The 26754-nt window shown below is 38.3% G+C and overlaps 1 long non-coding RNA gene across 1 annotated transcript in view; it reads left to right on the top strand.

Moving 5' to 3' along the window:
* The window catches only part of LOC131558354 (uncharacterized), an 88120-nt gene extending 62660 nt beyond the window's left edge, over window positions 1-25460 (top strand). The window contains exons 2-3 of the long non-coding RNA XR_009274799.1: window positions 22618-22760; window positions 25004-25460. This is a non-coding gene — a long non-coding RNA (uncharacterized LOC131558354). The remainder of the gene's footprint in view (window positions 1-22617; window positions 22761-25003) is intronic.
* The last annotated feature ends 1294 nt before the right edge of the window (window positions 25461-26754 follow it).

The following is a 26754-nucleotide window of genomic DNA, read 5'->3' as shown; positions in this document are numbered from 1 at the left end:
AATTTACCCAGAGCATGGGTGTACCATCCATGTGCTGGATTAAGTACAAGTTGTGCTCTGAACACACATTTGCACACACTTTTCTTATTTCAAGTGGTTGATGAGGGGTCTTGGGAGTTTTGCTCGAACTGACTCAGCTCAAAGGTGATTACTCTTTAAGCAGTACCACGATGTGAAGCAAAGCTTGTTAAGTGAAAATCAGCATCAGTTGCTCCTGAAAGCAGGGGGAAAACACCTTGGCTTGCTCCTGGTGTCATTGCTATAATGGGACACTTTAGAGAAGCAAAGGTGGCATAAACAAAGCTTTAGGTCTGTTCCACGGGTTGCTGAAATTCTGGAAAATAATTCAGTGTGTGTTTAAATAAAGAGGATGGTTCACTGCTCATAGCTAACTTTTGAGGGATTGCTCAGGTACTTAGACACCTCATCTCTCTGCTGGACTGGGCCAGAACACTTAACATTCTGTAGGATTGAGCCCTGAGTGTCTAATTACCATAAAAAATATACGGTGGGGAATGATTATGCACTGGTAGGGGGGAGGGTAGAGTAACCCTAATAAATCTTTTTGATCTTTAATTTCTCTACTAAAGTATAAATCAGCTCCGTATTTTTCTAAAGTCTGGGTTGGTAACAGATATTAATGTAGCTGAGGCGAAAATTAAGATGGTGTGCCTGAATATTATTGCAAGGAGAGTTGACTGTGTCACTGAGGGTGGGGTCCTGTGGGTAGATGGAAGCAGTTTGTTGGCTGAACAGCATGCACACCACACCATGCACTTCCAGCGAAGGGGCAGTCTTCCTCCAGACCCCTTGGAAACCTATCCAAGACAGAATGTTGATGAAAACTACAAAATACTTTTTTTTTTTTTTTGTGGAGAATGCATCTAGATGTTTACATGCTGAAAGACATGTTCTGAGATGACTCTGGTTGCTCATCTCAACTTTATTATTAATGATCCTTGAAGGCTGTAGATCCAGATTTCCAGTTAGTATGAGATTGCCTAGCAATGCACTTTTAAGAAATGAATGTAGGCAACCTTAATTCTGTTAACATTTTTGTGCGTAAGGGAATATATTTATATGCACATATACTCAGAGACATACAAGTAAAATATTGCAAAGATGCATTAATTTTACATTGATTCAAAATATTTACAATTTCAGTTAAGATGATCATGCTAAAGTGACAGAAAATAGTAAGTATTAACTCTGCACTGTAAGTAATGACAAGTACTGTAGATCCTCACAGAAAAAAAAAACAATTGCCTGTGGCATCCACACAATATTTAAATTGGTAATCTCAAAAGAGAGGATGCTTAGATTTTCAAGCTTGTTTTTGGAAGCTCTTCTCTTAGCTGAGAATGTAAGTTTAGGAGAAGTTGATAATTTAGAGCTGGTTTTGTTTTTTCTTCTTGAGAGCTAAGAGACTGATGTCAGAACTTCTTGGATAGGAGGAATGTTCACTATATTTTGAAATATTGCTGTGTTACTGCAGGGATGAAATCTCAAAATGATCTCAAGCCTCAGTGAACATCAAAAGGTGAAATTTCACCTGCATAGACCCTTTTTGTCATTATCTATTAATTTAATGATTTTGTTTTTCTATTTGCTTGTAATTTTTTTATGTTAGATGACAGTAAAGTCCCTCTTGCTGTACCCCTGAAAGCTGCACTTGTAGAGATAGATAAGATGATATTCAAGTCCAGAAGGGCAAAGGAAATTTTATGCGCCTTTGTTTGAACCTTCCCTGGGTGTGCTCATATCAAGTGCTTCCTACAGTTGTGCTTGGCCATGATTTGGAGGAATGGTTCAGCAAGCTTGGAGAAATCAGAGTTTTATGCTCCTCACAGCCAAAAGGAAGGAGAGAGAATGATACCTCTCTAAAATCTGAGCACAGGGTCTGCAAGGAAAGTGACTGACTGAAATACTAGCAGTTGCCTGGGAGCAAGTGCAGAGGTTGGTTAAATTCTGTAGATGTGCATGACCTTGTCCTTTGCTTTTATTTCCCCCCCCATTGGACTCTCTTCTGGTGACACCAAATCCTGAAATGCTTCAGTGCTGGAAGAGCAGCTATAAACATCTCAGAGCATTGTTTAAAAATGTCATTTGTGTTTTGCACCTTTTAATACTTCCCCACTGAAGTAGCTGTCCCTCAGTCAGGGAGTGCAACCAGTTGCTCACTTGGGTGGCAGCTGAAAGAGAACTGGGGATCCCATCCTGTGATGCACTGAGAAACTCCATGGAGGAATTAAACTGCTCAGGGTTACTGAGGTTGCTCTGTGCCACGTGGGTTCAGTTCTTTATTTGCTAAAGTCACCCACCTAAAGAGGTAACATGTACAGAAGGCAGAACTAGAGCTTTTGGAGGAAAACACCGAAGCCTATCATGTGTTATTTACAAGCAAGTTTGACATTTCTTATTTTCTCAAATTACGTTTAGGTTGTTAAGAGGGATAAAAATCTCAGATTTTTTTTTCCCTTTGCTTTAAGGATACCAGAATAATTATTCAAAAGAATATGTCAGGTCAAGTGTTAACAGTATGTGCTGTAAATTTAAAAGAAAAAGGGAAAGTAAAGCACCACACACAAGAACCAACCATCTGTTCCAAAAAGCTCTTACAGTCATATCAGTCTTGGTAAGGATTTAAAAAATACAGTACAATTTCTGTGTTAAGATTTATTAAAAGAATTAACAGATTTACCTCAATTAAATGATCCAGAGTGACTTCTGTACAAGATATATTTACAATGAAATTATTATAGCAAGGAAGTACAAAATTTGCAGATCTTCTTGTATGGCTGGGTTTGTGTGAAAATAATATTACCAAAGGAAGAGAGCAGTTTTCAAAAGCAGTATCTTGAAATGTGAAGCAAAGTGACTCAATTCCTTCAGTGTTGAGTCTATGAAATGTTAAGACAACTTGCATTTTCCTCCCATTGCTGAATGCTCAAAGTACAATGACTCTTGGCATAAAAGTCATTGGTGGCAAAAAAAATCAGAAATTTTTTGTTTTGGTTGGAAAATCCTCAGCAATTCCATCATACATGCAGGCCTGCAGCTTGTTTATTTCAGTCAAGGGTTAGCTTTTTTTGTGTGTTAAATGTAAAGCAACTTTAGGCTAGGCTGTTGGTGGCAAGGAACCCAAGTTTCCTTAGGAACTACAATATTAGCTGTTTGATTCAAGCCTTGAAGAAGTAAGCAGATAGGGAATTTGATTTTTTTTCTGGTGACCCAGATGATGAGAGGTGCATTAACAGAGGTGGGGTAAAAACAAAAAGGGAAAGAATGAAAGAATACAGACTGCTCTGGCTGGGCAAATTAAGCGTGTCTGAGTTATTTTTTTCATGGTGCGTTTTATGGTCTGCATTACTTTTTAAGTTACATCTGAAAGGTGAGCTCAGTAACATTGTGGAACAAAGTCCTGGGGAACTGGATGAGTTCATATAATCCATGTGCTTGGGGAAGGGCTGCAGGTCCAGAGACCTGGAGAGCACGAATGTGGTTGTTCTCAGTGAGTAGGGTCTGGTGTTATGGGCTGTATCATAGGCTGGCGTTGTGGCCTCATGCTCCCACTCCTGCAGCATTAATTTGTCTTGTGGATTTTTGCTGTGTGCACTTCTACCAACCAGACACCACACCCTTCCCTCAGCCCCTGTGCTCTCTGCTCTTTGTGAGCGTCTTCTGCTGAGCTCTCCTGTGTTTTCAGTGCTCAATGGAGGTTTGTGGCACTGGATACTAATTAGTCTTCCCAGCATGAACTCCCTCAGTATATCATTACAGCAATGAAAATATCACTGCTTGCCTAAGTGTTTGATCTCAAGTCAACCTATCTGCAGGTTTTGGTATGAAGTTGGGGTTAATCCCAGACTGAACATCCACAGGTTTGAGGGGAATTCTGATCAGCAATTTTATAGGCAGTTCAGGTTTATTAGTAGTTAGAGTTATGATTGGGCTTGACTCTCCTGTCTGGATTGATCCTGAAATGTGCTGATCTTTTGCTCTTTTAACAGAGAAAGTGTAAAAAAACAATGTGGGTCTTTGTGAGAGGCACTGTGTTGCCTCTTTTATTCAGCACAATGCACTGAGCATGTTGTGTGCAGTTTTCCATATTTAATGGCTCTTTTATCAAACACAGTTGCTTTAAGCAATGGAATAAAATGTGCAAGTTGTTTCCTTGGCTTCCGATATCCCCCCTCAATCCAAGTTTGCCATTCCCCCATTGACTGCGAATCAAACTGAAAGTGTAAAAAGGGAATGAAAAGATTTATCTGCTTCCATTAGCAAATACTATATCTAACAAAGAGATTCATTTAATGAATAAATAAACACATAGGAGGCACACAGATGTTTTGCCTAAGTTTTTTTGTTTTGTTTTGTGTTTTTAAATAATTTCTGAAAAACACAGTTGAGTCTCCTTAATTGGCACAGGGGCCCCACCAGAGAGAGGAGCATGACAATTAAGCAATCAGTGATCAGAGGTGCCATGGAATATCTGTGCACCTTTTCTGTTGGTAGACAGTTGGTGCCAAATCCACAGCTCATGTAAATTGACACAGATTTGTGGATCCCCAGATTTGTTCTGGCCCTCAGTTTGGACACTTGTGTACTGGAAACATTTTAACGTTCTCTGCCAATGTCGAGCCTGGTTTGCAAGCAGAAGAAAAGGACAGCAGAAATGAAGCAGGATTTGTGTGCTGGGACACTTACGTCTGCTCCAGTGCCTTTGCAGGCACCAAAGAAGCTTTCAGACCAAAATCTAGACATAGACTAAAATCTAGACATGGAAGGGAGGTGATCTAGGTGTAACACCCATCACTGACCTTGAAGTAGTAAGTTTATCTCTCCTTAGCAGATACTATTACATCCCAACCTGTAAAAGCAGAATTATGGTATCATACCACTGTGCTGAGGTTGTCCATATCTATAAAAAAAGGGTCAGTGCACTGACAGGAGATGTTAAAGAAGTTAAAAAGTCTATAATTTTTTATTAGGAATTAGCCTCTGCCATTTATGCCTTTTGTATTCAGTTAAGTGTGTGGTCATAATCTTTCATCGGGCTACTGTGACTCCTGTAAGAGGTTAATTTGTAAGGGTTAATTCTGAGAGATTTCTATGTAAATATGTCCTCAGGGAGGGACAGGCCAATTAGAACTACCTCTTATGGTGCAATATTTGCAACTTCATAACCTTTAGTAAGCCTTTAATATGGCTTCAGGAAAAAAAATCCTCTGTGGTTGGTTTTCAGGGAAGATCCTAAGGTACATAAATATGAACTGAATTTTATAACATTACTTGAACTTAGGTTCTAAATCTATATTCAGAAACTCAAAGAAGTGAAAAGATTTTTCAGAAGTGCATAAAATTGAAATTTGAGTCCAGTTTCAGTTGGTGGAAAACTTGCCACTTGTGGAGCCCAGCTTACTGATCAGGTATCTAAATATGGATCTAAACTGTAGTTTGCAAGCATTCATCTCAACATAACTATTCAGACCATAGAAAATAATGATTTTAAAGATTTGACTTGCCTCCCATTTCTTAATGAGTGTTATAGCAACTGAAGCTGTTTAATTCCCAGCTCCCTCCCCCTGCTGAGTCTGAAGGTAGAGAGATTTAATGGATTTGTGTGGACTACATGCCAACTACATCTAAGGGCATGCGTAAGAACAATAAATTATGTTTTTCTCAGGTAAAATCTGTAATAATTACAGCTGATGCCTTTGATCCTCAGCACTGGGAGAAGGATGCAAGTATGCTAAACCTCACTGATTTTAACGGGAAAGACATGGCTTTGCCATTGCCATCATTTGAGGGTGCTGCCCTGGGTACTTTGTGACTTTTCCACATTCAGAGAATATTTTATGGGTAGATGGTGTTCTCCTTGAGTAGAAAAGCATCATCTTTTACGTAATGTGGGCCTGTGTATTATAGAGGAAACGTTAAACTACTTACTCTCTTCATTTTTCTTCTTCTTACCATTTTTTTTTTCCTTTTTAGTTTTCTTGGACTCATCCCACTGCTCTCCTCCCTCTGCCCCAAATGGAGGTGGCTTCTAATTTAAAGCTGACCTTTGCCGGGGTCTTTGGCTTCTAAGAGTGCTTTACCCTTTGTTGAAGTGATTTTTAACTTTACTTTATATTTTAAAAAAAGATCATTTGGGAGATTCTAATGCTCCCAATTCAGCTTTTTTACTAACCGTGCAAGTTAAAAGTCAGCATGGCTGAGAATAAGGGATACAGGGGAGAACATGAGCAAAGGAAAGTGCATATTGATGCACCACAGTAATGCACAGGAACTTCTCATTGAGGTGGTCTCATTGTTTCTCAGTAGAGTCCTCTAGGTAAGAATTGAATATATTTATTGCTCAGTCATATCCAAAAATCTCTTGAAGGTGTTTTAAGAGAGTACTGAATACCCATGACCTGTATTAAACCCCACTGTTGTCTGGAATTTTTATCCTCAGATAATATAGTAAAATTACTAGAATTTTTATTAAAAAAAAAAAATCTATGGAGCTCTCATGTCTCTGATAACATCTACTATGCTCTCATCTTTACTAATCAAGTTCACAATTGGTTTGTTGGGTTTTTTTTTTCTTTTGTTTTTTTTTTTTTTTTTTTTGTTTTTTTTTTAAGAAAAGTGTAAATTCACTTGAAAATATTGGAGGAGGAACGTGGAAGCAGTGGTGGGAGGGAGGAGCACAGGAGATTAGGATTTTCTGCTGAACTAAAAATTCAATTTTTATGTCAAATAGCATTTTATATATTTCTTCAGAGCAAGTTTCTTAAGTTGTATTCTGAAGGTTTAGGCTTGGCAAAACCCACGTGTCCCATTCCCTACGTGTGTGTTTGTTTTGAGGTTGGTTAGGAAGTAGGTGTGGTTTCACTCATACAAAACATTTCCATTCAGATAAAAGTCTTCTGAAGGACACAAGACCTGTAAAGCCTCCTGGGGTCTCATACTGACTTGGATTTTATGACAACACCATGTTGAATTTCCACAAAGGTTTTAATCCCACTCCCTAACATCAAAAGGAGACTGATTCATAAAACATTACTTCTTTTTTTTTCTTTCCTCAGAATCTTGCTATAGATCTTTTGGAAATGGAAGTAGATATTGTCTCTTGAATTGATTTGTAGTTTAAAAAAAAATAAATCCAGCTCTGGAAGTGTAAGTAACTATTGGCCTGAGAGAAAGGTCTTGGCAATTGGGGAACTTTAATTTCCTAAAAATCAAGAAATAAAGACAAAGAACAAAAAAGTGCCCATAAAATACATGAAACAGATGAATTTCTGTAGCTGCAACATTAATATATCAACACTGTCAAAAAGTCATAATTGTCTCAGCACTGTAACATTATTTATTTAATATTGAGAAGCTATTATTGCACTCTAGTTAAGAAAAAACACTCTTACCTTAAAAATGCATGAAAATAATATTAAAAATTAACACTAAAACTATACAATGTGGCAGTAGGAGGCTCAGCAAATTGATAATGGAATAGGGAGACTTTCAAACCAGGTCAGAAACTACTACATGATATCTTTTTGATGACATTTGAGAGATGAGACATAAAACATACCCATTTCCCAAGAAAAAATGAGCCATTTGTAGAACTTTGCCATCAAATAAAAGCATGAAATACTGAAGGATGCCTGCAGTACTGAGGCCAAGCATGGAGTAAGGGGCTTTGCAGAGTGAGCTTGGCTTTCTTCTGGAGCAAGCATTGACTAAAGGAGGCTGACAGAGGAGCACAGTGAGCATTCAGGGCTGCAATAAAAGTGATGTGGATGGAAATGTACAAATCCCAAACAGGAAATGTTTCACTGTTACTAACTGCTCATTTAGGTGATGCTTTGGCTGCTCATGTTCACATGGTAGTGGGGCCTGAGTGCAATCAGTAAATCTGTCTCATTACACAAGATGTGTTGTTAAATAAAGAACTGCCATAAAATCCAAGTCCCTTCTCCAGCTCTCTATTGAGAGCGGGAATAAAGCTTTGTCCACAACCAATTTTCACCTCTGGAATCGAGTCTCACCCTTGAACTCAGAGCAATTCTTGTTTCTACCCGGGTTTCAAATGGACTCTGCTCAAATTATTTGTGCATTTGGCGAATTTTTTTCTCCTCTGATGGAAGTAGTATTGCCATGGAAAAATATCCATGGTAGTATTTTTCTTTACAAGATGGGAAGGGTGTCTGTCTAGATCATCCAAAAAGGGTTCTGTTCTGGTAATCCTGTGTTGTTGAGAACCTGCAGAAACAGGGAATAAAAGAGTAAAAGAACTTGTCCATAAAAGTGAAGGAACCATTCAGGTTTATGACATGTGTTGTTTGCAGAATAGCTGGAATGAAGCTAAGTGGGGTCTTTAGGAAGAGCAAGGTATCACTTGCATGACAGAAAGATGACAAAGTTGTAGAAACAGCAGCAAAGTAAATAACAGAATCCTACAGACCTGTATGTGCTCCATTGCTTTATTGCACAGTTTCCTCTACCCTTTAACAATTATAATACCATTAACCATTTCAGCTTTCCTGCTGCTCTTGCACTCACTGATCCATCTTTTATGGTGTGTTCTTTATTCTTCCAGGAAGTGTTTCAAACCAGTGACCAGAAAGAATCTTTAGTCAGTCACGCATTTCAAATTTCCTTGAAGAACTTTCTTGATCAGGCACGATCTCTTCTTGAGCACTTAAATTTATGACTCTTTAATTTTTCTCCTTCATTCTGTATCTCCCTGAATTCAATTTTGAACCACTGTCTCTCCTTACTGAATTTTTTCTCACTCATGATTTTGTACTTATTTTTACATCCTTGGGTTGAGGATCTGTGTGAAATGATTGTGAGGTTTCACAGGAAAAAAAGGACTCTCTAGCACCTAAGTGATCTTGTTTTAGAAACATTTATTTTGTGGAAAGTGGTTTTTTAACATCCCAACTAAATCCAACAAGGAACATTTCCTAGGAAAAAATGTTTGTGTTTGACATGTGCAGAAGCACGGAGAGAACACAACTCCCACCTAGTATTTTTATGAAACATCTTCAAAGGCAAAGGAAAACACAGTTGAAGATCATCAAATATAGCAGTTTCTTTCTGTTCCTTTTGTAGAGGGTGCTGTGCCACTCTGACCACAGCTCCTTACAACCAGAATTGTCTTGTTTTTCTCTCCTGAGTAGGATTTCATCAGAACAACCAAATTTTGGGTTCAGGCTCCAGATGTCTTTGTTCTAGAGAAACTTGTAGAATGGGGGTTTATCTTCAGAATATCTTTGTTTAGGTACCTCATGGTAGGTATTCTTCTTAAAACATGAATATTATATGTCATAGACAGTGCGTTATTATTATAAGTTACAATTGTAGGGGAAAATGACAGTGGTGCTTAAATGGAGCTTGACAGTCTGCATAGCAGGCACCAGCCATCTGTGCTATGGCAGTACTGTTTGTATTTTAATGTTTAAACATACAGCAAAGATAATTAAGAATAACTATAATTAAAAATGATTACAACAAATTACTTTTCCCTCAGCAGTGATGTGTGCCTCTAACTTGTAAGTTACATGATGCAGTAACCCTTTGGTAAGGCAGATAGGATAGCTTTGCAATTCCCACCCTGCTTCTTGACAGTTCATAGATTTTTTTCAGGGGCTTTTATTTTTATTTTTTTTCCCAAATGATGAAAGAATTTTGCATACTGGGCTTCATACACCTATTTGATGCACGGTAATTATCAGTGAAATTTCATTCTTCTTATCAGAATCTTCACTCTTTTTATTTTTTTTTCGTTTTCCTGAGACAAGATTAAAAGTAGCATATTTCTCAAGCTATGGAAATAAAATGACAAGAAAAGAACACTAACTCACACATTTATTTTCATTTTCAAAGAAAAATATTAATATTTGCTCTTGACAAAAAGAAAACAAAATTTGAAACAGAAAGAAACCAACTTTTAGGATAAATTAATGCAGTGTTTGTTGTAAATTCCTGTGCCTAAGAATAATAGGCATATTTTGCAGCCCCATTTGTATAAAGCTCTAATTTCCCCCTTTGTGTTTTTTCCTGTGGATTCTCTTGCTGGGTCCTTGGTGTCTGTCCTCATGGAGATGAACATATTTAAAGCACATGAGTAGGGTTCAAGGCAATTTTTCTTAGTTCTTTTAATGAACAGAATTTCAATTTCTGAGCACCTCCTTCAGAAGACATAAATGGACAGAAAAAAAAGAGAGCAGCTCCTGCAGCTGGCTCTGTAAAGCTCCAATCCTGCTCCAATTCCATGTCCTTGGGCACAAGGTGAGATCCTGCATGGAATTGGATGTGACCATGGGTGCAGGATGAGAAACCAGAAGGTTCCCTGATGTCACTGTAGTGTAGAAATAATCTACATTTTCTATGACATTCCTCTGTCATCCTTCCTAATAATTTAATTTGTCTTTGGTGCCAAAGGCTTGAAACCAAAGGAATTGGATGTGGCCAGACCATGGGTGCAGGCTGAGAAACCAGAAGGTTCCCTGATGTCTCTGTATTGTAGATATAATTTACATCTTCTATGATGTTCCTCTGTCATCTTTCCTAATAATTTAATGTGTCTTTGGTGCCAAAGACTCGACACAAAAGACAACAGCAGCATCTGGGAGGCACATTTTCACTTCAGAACCTGAGCTCTGTTCTGGTTCAGCAGGGTTTTGGCTTTCCCACAGAGAATTGGATTGTTCCTTGACTGATTGCATATGAAACCGTTTGTCTGTCTATCCATCACATGTCAGTTTAGATGGAACACTTTTTAGCAACTCATTCCATACCTAGTTTTTCATGATGCAAATATAACTCAGTGCCATAACTACCATGATGTGATTTGCCATAATTGCAGGAAGATTCCAAAGCTATTTGACAGATGAACAAGCAAAGGGTCAACCTTTACTTACACCTACTTGACATTTTTGAGGCAGAATCAGATTGGTAGGTCAAGATACTTTGAATTCCTTAATTGATAGAACAAGAATTTAGAAAAAAAAAAAAGTAAAAAACAAGAGAAAATTGTTGTCCAGACTACTGCTTATTAAAGATATCTCTGCCTCATTGGCAAATCACCTAAGAAAATTGTTTTGGGTTACTACTATGCTTACTTTCCAAAAAGTGATAATTGCCATTTTGCAGAAACTATCCTCTGAAATTGCTCCAGAACTTAGCTGTGTTTGACTGGACATTAGTGGTGTGACCTGGTGTAAAAACAGTGATAGATGAATGAAAAGGGACACGTTTGTAAACTGAGATTTCCACAGTGGCATTCCTCTTGCCCTGAAGGTGACAGAGGAGCTGTGCAACCTCAAAGGAAGCACAGCTCTGGAGAGCTGAGCAGTTTCATCACATGCTGGTCATTTAGATTATCAGAATGAAGGGAATATGTAAGCGGGACATGAATAAAACATTGCAATAATGTGAAGAAGAATCCAAATACTTTTCCAAACCTAATGTTTTATTTACCACTCTAAGTAGTTTAGTGCTGTTCTGGCATGTAATATTTGATGGGTATTATGTTTTATAAAGTTTGCATTGATAAATGTATCTGCCTTTCATACAGGGGAACCACATGTTCTCCTTGCTTGAGAATAATATTACTCTGCAAGGCTGATTACAGCCCTGTTTGAAATTCATTTCAGATTTAAGTGGTGTGGGCCAAACCCGAGCCGTGGTGCAAATCTGCTTGTTCCAATGGAACTCCACCAGAGGAGTGTTTGACCCTATGGGTTAATGTAATGAAAAGATAACAGCATACTGTATGATCACATAAATTAAAGATGGGAAATACCAATTAGGTCAGCTAGTCCTTACCCGGGGGACCAATTTAGAGTGTTCCCTACACTCTGCTCTTGAGTGCTTTGCATTGTTTTAAGAAACTCCTGCAATAAAACTCGTGTCTTGGGAGGCTACGTGGTAGTCCATGAGATATCACGACTAAAACCTGTTTTTTTTCAACATCCATCTCAATTTTGTAATTCTCAATTTTGTCATAAGATTTCTGATTCATTGTAAGGAAGGTGTTTTAGGGTTTTTTTCTATTGGCTTTTCACAAGGTAGATCCCACAGTTTTCAATTATCACTTACCTGAGATTTAGTCAAATAGAATACAGGAGAACTATTATTATTAGTAGTAGTATTAGCATTATTAGTATTATTACATTATAGTTATTGACATTATTATCATTATTTTAATTATTATTGTTATCACTATTTATCATTATTATTATTATTATAAATTGCCCAGGTCAAATACGAATTTTGAAAAACGGTTTTTGTCCTCACTGATGGAAAAGACATGGAAAAGAACTTATGCTCTTATTTCTGTTGCTTTTTGGTTGTTTGTTTGTGGGTTTTTTGAGAGAAAGACTGGAAGCAGAAATACACAAGCAATTAGGAAAGGTTTTACTTTCATCCCAGATAACTCCAAGTAGCACTGGAGATCCCGGGCTCAGATGAGATAAAACCCAATTTCCAGATGCATCTCCACTGCTGTATGCTCCTGGCTACAAAGCTAACACAGACATTCAAGCTGTCATGTACCAGAGTGGTGTCAGAATGTGACTTGGGCAGCAAAACTTGGAGTCTGACAGCAGTGAGAGCTTTGCTCCAGTGCCACTGGGTCATCACACAAATGCCTTGGTCCTGAGTTTGACCTTTCAGTAAAAAAGGGTTCACACTCTCTGAATGAAGCAAATCTCCTTGGTTCTAGCAGGAGAGGCAGGCTTTGATCCAGAGTGTGCCAAGCAGATTCAGGAGTTGTTCATAAATTGAACAATTTTGTCAATTTTGTCTCATGCTGCCACAGTACTTCTTGTCCAAGGCAGACTTCAAAAATTTGCTCTGGACTACCTGGCTTTTCTCACACAACAGGTAATTAACTTTGGGGTCTTTTATTTCAGAGTTTATATTGTATCAGGTTGAGTAATTTGATCAGGTAGCACAGTGCCTGCTAATGTGAATAATTCATAAATTCGGGGGGGGGGGGGGGGGCACTCATACAGCCCAACTTTGATCCCTAATTGTTAAATGATTTGGTTTAGATGAGGAGCCTAACTTCACAATAAATCCTAGTACAGGCAGTGTAACGTCAAAGACAACTTCAGAAACCAATTTTAAACTAATGTAAATTTTCTTTTGCTGTGGTTTGCCCCCAGAGGATTCTGCTTTTGCCACAAGACAGGCCCCCGAAGAGAAATACCTTGAATCATTTCCTTGCTTACATGCCTTTTTGAAATGGTAGAAGGTACTGAGATACATGTAGTAAGTCCTTTAATGATAATGGTAGCAGTAACTATAGAAAAGCTTTTTAAAATGCATATCTATCTGAAAATACAGATCTGAAATGACTGAAAAACAGAAAGAATGGAGAAAAGTGAGGAAAATAGAAGATGGGCTGAAAAATAGAAAAGAACAGTACCTGAAAAGGATCCAAGTGAAATCAATTAGGGTAACTGAAAGAACTTAGAAGCACTGGAATACTAAAGTTAACATTATATTAGTATTAAAGTTAATTTTTCAAAGCCCACAACATCAGAAATGAAAGTATATTAATATTACTAGTTATGTATTGCTTAGAAAGCACACAGTGAGTTTTCCTTGATTCATGAGCTCTTTCTGCAGGACTGTCACTAGCCAGAAGCTACAGTATCACTGAAAGCAATAGAACTTTTTTTTTTCCTCTCTTTTTTTTTTCTAAATTGAATTAATTGAAGGAAGAAGTACAGTTTTAGAACCACTGTTGCAATGGCTGTTGGGCAAAATAACCGGCACCCAGTCAGGTTGTTGTCTGTGCTGAGTTTTGCTCAGGTGTGGCTGAGATGTTGTCTACATCTCCCCAGACCCCAGGATTTTAAGGATAAACTGTTTAATTAAGAAATTGTTTGATTTAATTAAATGAAATTATTTATATTTATACTTAAATTATTTTTTACTTTTAACTTAATAACTAACTAATTGTGGCTTGCAATGTGGACTTTTTTATCTAATTATGCAATATTACCTGAACTTACAAGGGAGAAAGTGAAGAAGAATGAATAGTTTTTGCCTTGAAATTCTATTTTATTTTATATATATTGCTATATTTTAAAACTTTAAACTCTAAGTTTTCTATTATGTGATATTATACACTTCTATTTAAACTATATATTTGTAGTCTTAGTTCTATTATTTAATTTTGGAAACCTTCTCCATGGCTTAGGTCAAATACAGTGTTCTCTTGCAGGTCAGTGTTTCTTAGTACAAAAAACCTACAATGTTCAGTAACCAGGGTTCTAACAGCACAGCATCTCTTTTGGAACAGCACAACTCCCTAACAGGTTTTACAGTTATTTTACAGCCTTTCTTTTTGTTGTTGTTGTCACCTCTGTGTCACAGGATGGCTCTCAGCTTGTGCTTCTGGCCAAGTTAATTTAATTTATGTAAGATGTATACATTGAGAAGTGAGAACATGGCGTTTAAAAATGACCAACATTGCTTCAGACAGAGTGCCAACATCCTTAAATTGCCTCCCTTTTATAGATCTACATTCATATGAGAGAGGAGAAAAACAGAGGGTGGCACTTTGCATAGTGTTTCACACATTCTAATAATGCACCATACACTCTTAGTTTTGCAGAAAACATCTGCTGCATTTCCATATAAAAAATTAATAAGGAAGATAAGATGTAATGAAACACAGGAAAGAATAGAAAGTCTAAAGATAAGTCTTATTTATAGCAGACCTCCTTGAATAACTATGTTAGGTTTTAGTCAGGTCAATGACCAAGCTCAAAGACACAATAAAAAATTATCTTGGGTCACCTTAAATTAAAAACGGTCAATTTTCCTTCAACATTCTGAAAAGCTAAACCAAATTATTTCAGTTCAAATTAAATGTGTCATTCAGATTGAAACAAAAGGTTTTGTTTAGCTTCTTGACTTCCATTGACTTTATTAAAGCATAGAAATATTTAAAATACTAAGCTTGTACATTTGTAGGTCAAGCTAAATCTAGATTAAAATGGGAATGTCTTTCATTTCATAGGTACTTGAAAAAAATATTTCCAACTTTCTTTTCATAATTTCTTACAAAAAAATTACCTGGAAGTGTCAAACTCTTCTTGACCCAAAAAATCCTTTTTTCATTTTCTTTATGAATAAATTTTTCAGCTGAAAGACTTAGAAGGAACATGGCCAGTTCAATGTCATGTATGTATTCAGCAGTCTGAATACAAAACACAGACAATAACTATAAAGATGTTTATGCATAGGCATTTATGCCATGGTTTCAAGGACCTATTGATTATCATTTAGCTTTCACAAAGCTTGAGAACAAAAGATATTTTCAAAAGAAATCTCTGCCTAATCAAAAACTTGAATGAACACACCTAAGCTTATTATCCTTCATGTGGAATTTCAGGAAGTAATCACCAAACAAAATAGTTTCTTCAGAGCATAAGATTTGTATAAAGTTCAAAAGGAATGACTGAAAGTACTGATGGTATGTATCCATAGATTTTATCATGCCTGCATGCTTTGGTTTCTTTTAAAAGTTTTGAGATTTTAATATTCTTGAAAAACACTAGAACCCATTTTCTTGTCCTCAGCCGTGAACTATGCCGTATGGAATGGTTCCACGTCCTTGTGGGTCAAGCCATCTTGTGGGGGACCCTCTCCAAAGAAGACAAACTTCCCAGACAGTTCCTGGTTTGGGATCTACTAGGGAAGTTGACAGATAATTGATTCTAATCCAAACATTCCCAAAGAGATATTTTCCTCTAATGAGCTTCTCAAAAGTCTCTAACATGGGACCCTTGACAAGTTTGTATGTCAGGGAGCTCCAAAATCTGGTAAGAAAATGCTGACTGGTGATAGATTCCTGGTGTGCAGGAGACTGATTCCTGAGCACTCGAGTTCTCTTCCTCATTTTGCCCTATCACTTTTTCTTTGCCATCCCCTGTAAAAGCAGTTTCTTTGTGTTGGCAGCCTAGAACTCAATGTATGAAATCAAATCATTTGTTTTGCACTCATTTTCAGTAGCTTATTGTAACTTTGTGTGATTTGACCTTTGTCTTCTTTGCTCATCTTTGACTTAAAAGTGCAATGCTTTCTTTTTACCCCATCTTTAAATTTTATGATAAAATATGTTTAATATTTCCTTAGGCTCTGAGACTGCTGAGTGTTGCACAAAATCATATTACTGCTCAAATGAAAAACATCAGTGAGAAAGCTCAGAGCTGAGGAAAAGGCTGATTTCTTGCTTTTCTTTAGTTGCTACAAACCTTGGTTATTGACAAAAACTTCCTTGTATACAAAAGCACAAGGGGGCAGCATTACATTAAAATAAATTGTTGCACTCTGTGTGTGTGTGTGTGTGTTAGTGTGTGTGTCTATGTGTGTGTACAGAACAATAATCATGTAGGTAATGCTAAGGTTGCAGAAAAAAAATTGCTATTTGAGTTTGTTCAGAATGCCTTATTAGTTTACTTGTCCTGATGGCATTGGTAAGCTAGAGGAAAAAAAATCTTCGAGGCTGTGGAGAGTTTTTTACTTTCTCTTGTGTGGCAGATCCTTCATGCATCTTCCTTTCCCTGCTTTCCCTCATCAATAAATATTTATTTGTGTTTTAAGGGGCAGCACAGCTTTTCAGAAGACTTTCTTTTATGACTCTCTGGCATGAATAACAACCCCTTGCTCCCTCATCAATACAGGACAGGGCTCTGGACTGCAAAGGATTTCTGCCAACCTTGGGAACTTTCAAAATTGATCACCAAGGACCTATTTGGAAAAGACCAGTGGAAATGGCATGTTCTGTTGTGGCAATGCTTGTATTAACACTCTGAACAGCTGGCTTGATATAGATTCTTAAAAACGTGGTTTTGGGTGGAAATACTTTATTGTAGAAACTTGCCTTCAAAGAGCAAGAGTGTTTGTGATGCCTTTGCAAGGATCTGGTCACGTCCACAGTGTTCTCACTGCTTTCCTGTAATTCATTACACGGGAGTGACAGGAATTTTCTTTTTTTTTCCTGATTTTGAGTAATTGAAATTACTATCATTGAAATTATTATTGAAATCATTATCATTGAAATGATTTTCCTGATTTTGAGTAATTGAAATCCCCAGTGTCTATTTGCATGGAATTAATTATCTGCACCACTTTCTGAAGCCTGAATTCTGCCTCTGTAGATCTGTCACTTTCAGTTTAAATTGACTGCAAGGTCTGACTGATCTTTGCTGGGTGGGTCATTTTGGTGCTATGCATCAAAATGCAATCTAGTAATTTTTTTTCCAGGAGGTGTAGTGGCAAAGATGGCTAATTGAAGTGGCTCTAGCATGTTTCAAAACATCTGAAATATGAAAGTGTATTTTTTGGTTTTTGACTCAGTGTTGGAAAAGAGGAGTTGTACACTTAGAGACAGGTCTAAATGCCAGTTGAAAGAATGGCATCATTGTCTAGGGCAGGGTGTCAGTATTTGGTTGCAAAGACCTAACTCCAGCTATTATTTAGGTTTTGTCTCTAGAGATGCAAAGATTTTCCATATTATTTGGCATCACCTTCTGGAGGCACTGCAGGGAGTATTGTGTAATTCCACTTGTGTGAATGACTGTTTGCCACCTGTGTGAATATCTCCACACATCATTCTCACAGTCTTTTATATAATTCAGTTCTGGAAAAGAGAGTAAAAAAGGCTTTTCCAAGGGCTGGCTCTCTAGAGGCTGAATCCCCCTCACCAGGTATTCAGTTTCCTGGGGTTGTCTCAGAAGATAAACAGAAATTAATGCACTGCATAATTTTAAAACTAAAAAATTGGTGTCTGGCTGTTGGCCACATCAGTAACCACAAATGCCAGTAATCTTTGACAATTGTCACTCGTCCATCTAAGGAATTGACTGCTGCTTCATTTCCCTGCCAGAAAGGCCTGAGTAGTTTATAAAAGGGGGACTTCAGGACTGAACTACATAAAATTGAAAGGTTGGTATTAACATTTTTTAAAATTTATATATTTTTTTTCCTCTCAGTATGCTCAGAACCTAGAAAGATGAGAAAGGACCCTGTTCTAAGAAGGAAAATTTATGATAGTAACTTCAGGGTAGAAATATTAGAGAGAAGACTTTTATTGCCCTTTTCCTTGCAGTTCTTTCCTTAAGTGAAAAATAAACATTTATTTTCAAGTCAAATGAATGGGTCATGTCACTCAGTTTGAGTTCTGTCACCATGGTGCTAATTATAAGTAATCTGATGATGAACTTTGGGTCTAGAAATGGTTTTAAAACTATAAAAGTGTTTCCTTTCCTTCCAAGAAATTTTCATCTTTGTATTTCACTCTTTCAGCTGTGTTTTTGACCTGTTATTATGTTAAGTTTAGCCTTATATAATTGGAATACTTTCCCCTGATTTTTGTGCTTGGCAACTGTGAGAGCCTCTCTCAGCTCTTTTCTTTTTTTCCTCATTTTTTAAAATGCCTTCCTCCTTCCTACAGTTTTGGAAATGTAGTTAAATTATTGTAGTTGTCTTTACTTCACAAAAAAAACCCCAAAACAAACAACTGTATGGAAGGCCATTTTGGAGAATTTATCTCTTTTTCTATAAAAAAGCATAACAATTGATACCATCTGCCCCTGTTTTTCACCTGGGTCAATAGGCGTTGAGGCTATTGAGTCTTTTAGTCATATCAGATCATCAAAGAGATACCTTTTCTTCCTCCAGAGAGATTATTTGTGTGTCTCTTACCAATCACATCTGCTTCTATAAGACATGGATTATATCTCTATGTTCTGGTATCTTCTATCTGGAGATTTGAACAGGAGTTTTATTTCTGTCTCTGAATCTCCCTTCTCCCCCAAAAGGTTTATTCTGATATGAAGCAGTTTTTCAATCTAGTGACACGAGTCAGCACACACCTTGTGTTGTGCTGCTTGTGCATCAGGCTTATCCTTGGTGGAGTGCCTGGGACTCCTCTCCTCTTTCCATGGTCACATCCTGGTGAAATCCAGCTTTAATTACCTGCCACAATAAAATTATAAAGAACTATTAAGAAAGGAAAAAAAAAAAAAAAGTTGCAGAGAGAATTATTTGTAGCCAAAAAAAATAAAAGGAACCCAGTTGTAGTCCAAGAATCGTTTGATAATTTTATTTTACTCATTTAGTTTGGTTGTTTTTCCACAATATTGTCCTACATTTGATTCAGCTAAAATAGTTTTCCTTTTACACCAAGTTCTCCCCCATTTGGAGCTGTTAACTGAGATCAATAAGTAGGGTTAGCCTGAGATTTAGGACACCATATCAATACCAACCATTGAAACTCCTTTGGCCATACATGTGGCAGAAAAGTCAGACAGTTAAAAGTAAGGATGAGTTATTTTGGTCAGTTTTGCCAACAAAAAACAATTTGCTTGTTTTTAATAGGAAACTAAATATCAACTTTTCATTTGGGCACTTAAGAATCCTGCAAGTTTGAGGTTTTTTAAGGGCTGGGTTGGACTGCATCACTTCTGTCTCTAAAATGAACGCAACATCAAGCTTTAATTTACAGTTTTCTTTCACCTAGATTCTGAAAATACCTCAATATTAGGGTGAAGCAACTCATAAAAATCTTGATTTTATAAAAGTGGTCTTTTCCAGCTGAAACAACCCCGTGATTGTTGCTCTTGGTTGGCTGGCTGCTCACACAGTGCACTCAGGCTGCAGAGGAGTTGAATGCCAGGGAAAGCCACATTCTCCCAGCCACTGCAAATGGCCTGAGCTAGATGCTCTTTGAGCAATTCCAGGGAAGTTATCAGGACTGGGAAAGCATCTCTGAACAGTGTAGAGTAACATGTGTCTCTTGCTGCCATGTTATAAACAAAACTGGCAACGTGATAAATTAGGAGGCATTACTTTCCTTTGATATTCTTCTTGCAAGCAGCAACACCACATAACACTCTGGAGTGTCCAAAGGCTACTTAAACTTTACATGCTATTTGTAGGCAGCTTTTCTAATTTTATTGTAATTTTATGAGGAGACTTTATAATAAATAGGCTTATTCTCTGAGTAAAAATACAAAACAAAAGCATGAACCGTTCAGTGCTCAGAGAGGTTGGTGGTGTAAAGGGAGGGTAAATAGCATTTGCCTTCTGCCTATAACTGAGAATAGAGGTAAAGAATTGATCTATTATTCAGAGGTGCTGCCCTTTGTAATTCCCATTGACTTTGGGCTACATATCCAGGTGCTTAAGTGAGATAAATTTTTAACATGCAAAGGTGGAAGTGATGTTTTGGCATAGGGTCCCAATTTTCCCCTGCAATTTCTCCCTTTTCAAGTTTTAATTTTATGTTTTAGTTGATTGCTTTTGCCAAACTTAACAGAGTCTTAAAATCTTAATGTAATATTTCGCTACACTTTTTTTTTTCCTTTTGAAATTAATGATTATACTAGATTTGTTCCTCAGGTCCTTTCAGCTTCCATAAAGGAGACATGAGTATTAGGGAAAAATGGGTAATATTGCTATGTGTGAAATTCATTTTATTCTCTCTTCTAAGTATTGGACAAAAGGCAAATCTAATTAATGAGAAAAGGATTATTTGTATAAACTTGTGTTCTTTAGAGGTTTTAAGAGGAGCCAGTCGGCTACATATCTGTGTTGAAATGCACAGGCATTTTTAGCTTGGGCATGTTACTCAGCTGCATAGTGAAAGTTTCTGATCTAGAAAGTCATTCTGGTTCAAATATGTAGAAAAAATTCCTGAACAATGTAGAGAAGAGCTTCCTTGGCCCAAGCTGTGTGAGCTGGCCATCTACGCCAGCAATCCTCACTGCAACATGGGCATTTTTGGGATAATCTTGTTGGGGATTGTGTAGGGGGAATCTTGTTTTCTGAATCCAGCTCCAAGAGCAGAGATGCTTAAGGGCTTGTGAGTTCAGAATTAAGAACTGAAGAATTTGCTCTTCATGGACTCACTGATCAAACTTGAACATGATGCTTAACCTCCTTGTGCTTTCCCATGTGTAAAAATGGATAACCCTTCCTTCAGAGAATGATATCAAATGCTTTCTGAAAAAGAAACTTCTTCAGAGCAAGAATGTCTGTAAAACATTCTGATATCAGAGAAATGTATGTTTTACAAGTAAGAATAGTTATTTATCTGAACTAAGGAGGGAAGGAGGTAAGTGGGCATGGGCAGACATAGAATTTGTCATAGGAACACAGTTTTAAACATATATGAAGGGAACAACTACTCCATTCCCTGAAATTTGCATGGAGCATACACAGGATAGTAGTTTATTTGTTTCTCCTTTCCTAAATTTAAGATGAAAGCTCTGTACTTTCTCCTACCTCCAGATCCTCTGCATTTGTCCCTCTTTGGCCACAGATGCGACTGGACTTATTCTATTAAGGGAAATCATGTTTGAGGAAGTTGATGCTGCTCAAGTGTGTCAGTCCCCTGTGCTAGACCCTTAAAAGCATGGAATTACCAGATTCAGAGACACCTCTTAACCTCCCCTCACACCCACACAGCATGTCTCTATTGACAGTGACAGATACTGCATCTTAATAGGGAACCTACTTCAGCCTCCAGCAGAGAAGGAAGCACTCTACTCATTAATCTCCTTCAGAGTATAGTCTGAACCCTTATTTACAGCCTCAGCAACATTAGCAAGCGTTCTGTGTTGACATATGCACACAGGTTAGGCGTGTCAGACAGGATGAGCTTCTGGGGGAAGCTGATGTTTTAATGAAGGCTCTGCCTCCTCCCCGTCACGGGGAAGCGCTGCCGGCTCTGCCGCTCGCCATCTGCAAAGCAGCATCCCAATGGCATTCCTCATCAATCCCAGCCCACCCCCTGCAACACAACACCAAACTCTGCTGGTGGAAGGCTTCAGTCAGCTTCTGCTTTCTGTGGTAGTGGACAAGACATGAAAACCTGGAAAAGAGCAGGTGTCTATACAAAATATTCTCTGTTTTGTGATCGGCATTTGGGCCCTTCCACTTAAGTTTGATGGGAAGCACTGCTTTTCTCCACTTGCCAAGACAGGAAAAAAAACCCAAAAAAACTATTTAAAAATAATTTCAGAGGCTTGTATGAATCACTCTGTTGTCTCATGAAAACCTGATCTGGGCAAAACCAGTGCAAAGTCTTGAATGTTCTGCATTTGAAATCATTATGTGGCAGATGTACTCAGAAAATTGGATAAGCAAATAGCTCCGTGTTTTTTACCACCTACATTTCAGAGTGCTGGGAAATGTCTAGGTGTTAGTTGAAAGCTTATCATATGCTAAAAATGTAATACTGTCAATGCTACAAAAGGGCCTGTTTGTTTTGAGCTGGTTATCTGTGCTAAGGATTAGGAATCAGTTATTTTGGTAGGGCTTAAAGGAAACTGAGGGATGCTCTGGAAGAGAAAGGTAATGTTTAATTTAAAAACAAATATTGCTCATGGTATTAGAGGGATACTGTACACTAGAAATTTGATGCCAGTAACCAAAATCAAAAAAGCACTCTGGCTGGTGCATGAGACTGGAAAGTCTCAGCTCTGGCAAGGTCTTCTCCTTGCAGTGATGCCTCCAGGAGCACATCTGTGAGTGTGCCAGCTCAGGGTGGATCAGCTTTTAGAGGACATCTCTAATATGGTTTTCCTGCTACAGCTTCCTAGAACCCATCCAGGCTGGTGGGTTTGGAGGGTGAGGCATTTGGCTTGTCTGAACACAGCTGTGTAAAAGCACCTGGGAGATATTCTGGCACCTGCAGGAGAACTGGGTGAGGCATTGTACTTCAGAGAGTTACACAGGTGAGTGGTTGGCCATGCAACAGTGTTCTGCCTGTGTTCTCACATTAACTACAGGAATTAAAAAGGACATCTGGAGGCTTGATTCCTCCTATTATGTCCTGTCTTGCCAATAATATTGACTAGATAAGCTCCTCTCAGAAGAAATAGTACTTGTTTCTTTAACAGGATGGGGACAGACCCGAGGGAGAATGGAAAGTAACCTGTATGTCACTCTTACATATAGGGCCATATATTCTGAACTCATGACTCTCTGTCTTGCTATCCTTTATATTAACCCATTTAATTTAATACAGATGGGTCTCTATCTCTTCCTGTTAAATTCACTTGACCCTTCCTTGCTCACCTATATAAATTCCAGTATAGATTTTTTTTGAGGGATATCATCTGAAATGTTTTATTCATGGTACAAAATCATACATTAGTATCAATGTGTCTGATCCTTTGAATAATGATTGCTTGAAAACATGCTTTTTATCTGATCAAATGCTTAGCAACTCCATATTGGATAAGGGTTATGGGCCATTAGGCACTAGATACAAGACATCCCTTAAAATGTAGGAGGATAGTCACTGCAACTTCTTCAAATTTATCTTAAATTTTCTCTAATACTTCATTAACTGGATTAGGGTCACCTGCTGTGTTTTACAGCATTATTCTGTATTGTTCCAATAGCCTGCATGGAATGAACACAAGATTTATCAATAATCTTAATTAGCAAGCAGTAATAAAGTAATTCAGGGACGCAGCAGCTCACCACATTTGCTTCTATGCCCCTGTAATTTTTCTGAAAACAATTATTACAACTGAGATATATGAAAGCAGATTTCAAAGAATGTGCTCAGCAAAGGGTCTGAAGGAGAAGCAAGGTTTTCAGATGAGACAAGGATTATTTATATTGGACACAAAACTCCCACGAGGTCTTGCTGCCATGGCCCCTCTTGCAGACAGAGGCTGTTTGGAATTCATTCTCTTTGCCTTCACCACAAGTGCAGATGGTTGTGTGTAGTATCAGCAGCTTCATTCTGCAGGGAATGATTAATCAAATGCAAAAGTCACAGAGATTGGTATTTATATTTTTGGTATTTAACAAGACTTGGATATTAGGGAACAAAAGAATGCACTTTTCCTATGAGTTGCTCTTTAGCTCTACAATTTTTTAAAAACATTGGTGATCATTATTAGCTTTTCAGAGCACCAAAAGAGAGATGCTTACTTCCATTCTGATAACATTATCACAACCTAAACATTCTGAAAAGAACAGAAATCCCCACATGAAAAAAAAAATTCTGCATTGCCAGTAAATCTTCTTTTCAGGAGCCCTGTGGCAATGAATACACTCTTGGGACACTGAGGCATAGGAGAGAGGAATAAAATTGCAGAGCCACAGTGCTGTGGAGTTTGGGCAGGATAAAAGTCCTTGGGGGGACACAGGGGAGGGATTTTTGAAAAGGGACAAGCCTGCTTGGTGATTTTGAAAACATTCAAGGTGTTCAAGGTAGCTTCAAAGTCATGTCAATAGCATGGAAATGAGGCCAGTTGTGATGTTTGAGTAATCCTGACTGGGTAACTCCAGCCCTGAGAGCAACCTCATCCTGCTTTTGGGACAAGACACCACATTCTGTGCCACCCTCAGCCCACAGGTCTTGTGGACTGTATCCAGGGGCTTGGAGGGTGGCTTGGAAGGTCTGATCTAAGGTGAGGCAGACCCCAAGACATTCAGCATCTTGGGCTATGCCTTCCTCAGAGCTGTTTCTGGAGCAGACTGCAGCCACTTTATATTTGCCTAGTCAATCTCTTTAAAATGTAGCACTGATGGCAATGAACCAGTCAGGTTATGGAAAATATGCACCTAAAAATCATATTTGACTGCAAAACTGCTCAGCGTTGATCAAATCTTGTCATGTTTGTCTTTGTCATGCTCTCCTCATACACCTCAACTTCTGCCTCCTTACTTGTAATTTTTTGAGAAATGGCATTATGTTAGCTAGTAAAAAATTATGCTTCTTCTATGAAATATGAGCTTATTTATTTGATGCACAATAGGTAATCCATAGCTACACATTTATAAGCACCTCCAGGGGTAGAATACCTGGCCTTTGCTATTCTAGACCTACAAATGCACACACAGACACTCTTTGGCATAGACACACAAAAAAACCCCTATGTACTGATTTACTGACTCACTCTGAGACAGTGCAGTCAATGGTTTTGGTTTCATGGTTTTCATCCTCTGCTGTTGGCAGGAAATGCAGATGGAAGGAAGCAAAGACCTGAGCCCAGCATCTGGTGTCCTCTCCAACTCCCAGGACGTGACCTCCAGAACCTGCTGCTAAAAAACACTGAAATCACAGAAAAGGGAACTGGCTCTGCCACTTCAGAACCAGCACAGGATTTGCAAGGCAAGCTTTAGTATCTGTTAAAAAAAACACCTAGCAGAGGTACTTGGACACTGACAGCTCGTTTCTAGTCAGCATCCCAGAGCAGAGAATTATTACATCTTACGATTATTTTTTATTTACATACATGGCAGCCTGACAAAATGAGGTTGATGCTTTCTCCACTTTTTAGTTTCCAGCTGACTATCATTTTCTTTTAAGATTAAGTAAGTAATTTATTGAACTGTAGCATCAAGTATTTATTAGGAAATTGCTGGGTAATTTTAACTGTATCTTTTTTTAAAACATAAATCTGCATCCAAGGCCTCCAGTAACTTTGTGCGACTCTGCACCATTAATTTCTTCCAGAGTGACATTCTGATATGAGCTGAACAGATGGAATTGCAGGATTGTTCTAGCAAATTTATCATAAAAAATGCATCCGACACCTGTGTAATTTGCCTAATCATTTTCCTAATAAGCTCCCACCATTAATTATGCACGATTTCCACAATGCAATCAAGATAAAAGTAAATCTGATGACTTAATACCCTTCAAAATAATTGGTTCACCCAACACAAGGCCTCCTTTGCTTTCCATAGCCATTCCAGTTAATTAGAAAAAGGGTGCACCCTGTAGGAGTCAGCAGAATGGAGGCTGAGCTCATGGTGGGAGGCAGGCCTGCTGGTTTTTTGGGCAGGAGTCAAGGATATTAACTCATGAAAGAGAGGAAGGGCCCCCCCGCCTCCCATTGCTGCCTCTCCCCCCGCTGCCCACCCCACCCAGCAGCAAACAGATGCGATTAGTGTTCTTCAGCCATCAGAAAACTGACTGCAGGACTCCCAGGGTCTAATGAGAATCAACTTTTCGGCGGCTGCTGTCTTGTGGTGCAGCCCACCTGTCACATCATTAGGTGCAGCATGTGCCTGGAATTCACTTTGCTAAATGAGATTTACAGGCCCCAGTGAAACCCATCCTGCAGCATTCCTGCTTCAATTAGCTAAAGATTAATTGTCTGAGAAAGGGAATGAAAGTTTTACTTCAACTGACCTGAAAATGGTGGGAGGGGGGGAGAGAGGAGAGAGAGGGGGAGCTGGGGAGGGGGGCAGAAAGTATGGCTCAGGTATTCCACATAGGCCTCAGGCAGCGTGGAAAAACGTGATAATTTAAAGGTGCTGCAAATTTCCTACACCTCGTCTGGATGAGTGAAATTAACTAGCACTAAAAGCTGTCAAATTAAAGGTTGACTTCCAGATATTAGCACCTTAAATGTCACCGAATATTCTCAGTCTCTCCCCTCCCCACCTTCCCTCCTTTCTCTCCCTCGGCCTCTCTCTCCCCCTGCCCTCCCCATCATTCCTCCCCCATCTCTTTTTTTTTTTCTTTCTTTTTTTTTTTTTTGGCAAACAGGCATCTCAGCACACCTGCACGTGCACACAAACATTATCCTGCTGCTGTTCCTGCTAACTGCCTGTGCGTGCTCAGGCCAGCGTCGCTCGGCATAAACCTCAGACGTAACCATGGCTACAGAACAACTGGCAATTACAAAATTTCCTCCATTTTTTAATGTTACACTAATTATGTTTGAATGTGTTTTAATGAAGAAAGGAATCGAGGAG

This window comes from Ammospiza caudacuta, chromosome 5 (assembly GCF_027887145.1).
Source record: "Ammospiza caudacuta isolate bAmmCau1 chromosome 5, bAmmCau1.pri, whole genome shotgun sequence".
In the NCBI taxonomy this organism is placed as follows: domain Eukaryota; kingdom Metazoa; phylum Chordata; class Aves; order Passeriformes; family Passerellidae; genus Ammospiza; species Ammospiza caudacuta.
The sequence above is the reverse complement of the archived record's forward strand: the minus strand, read 5'-3'. Positions and strand labels throughout refer to the sequence as shown.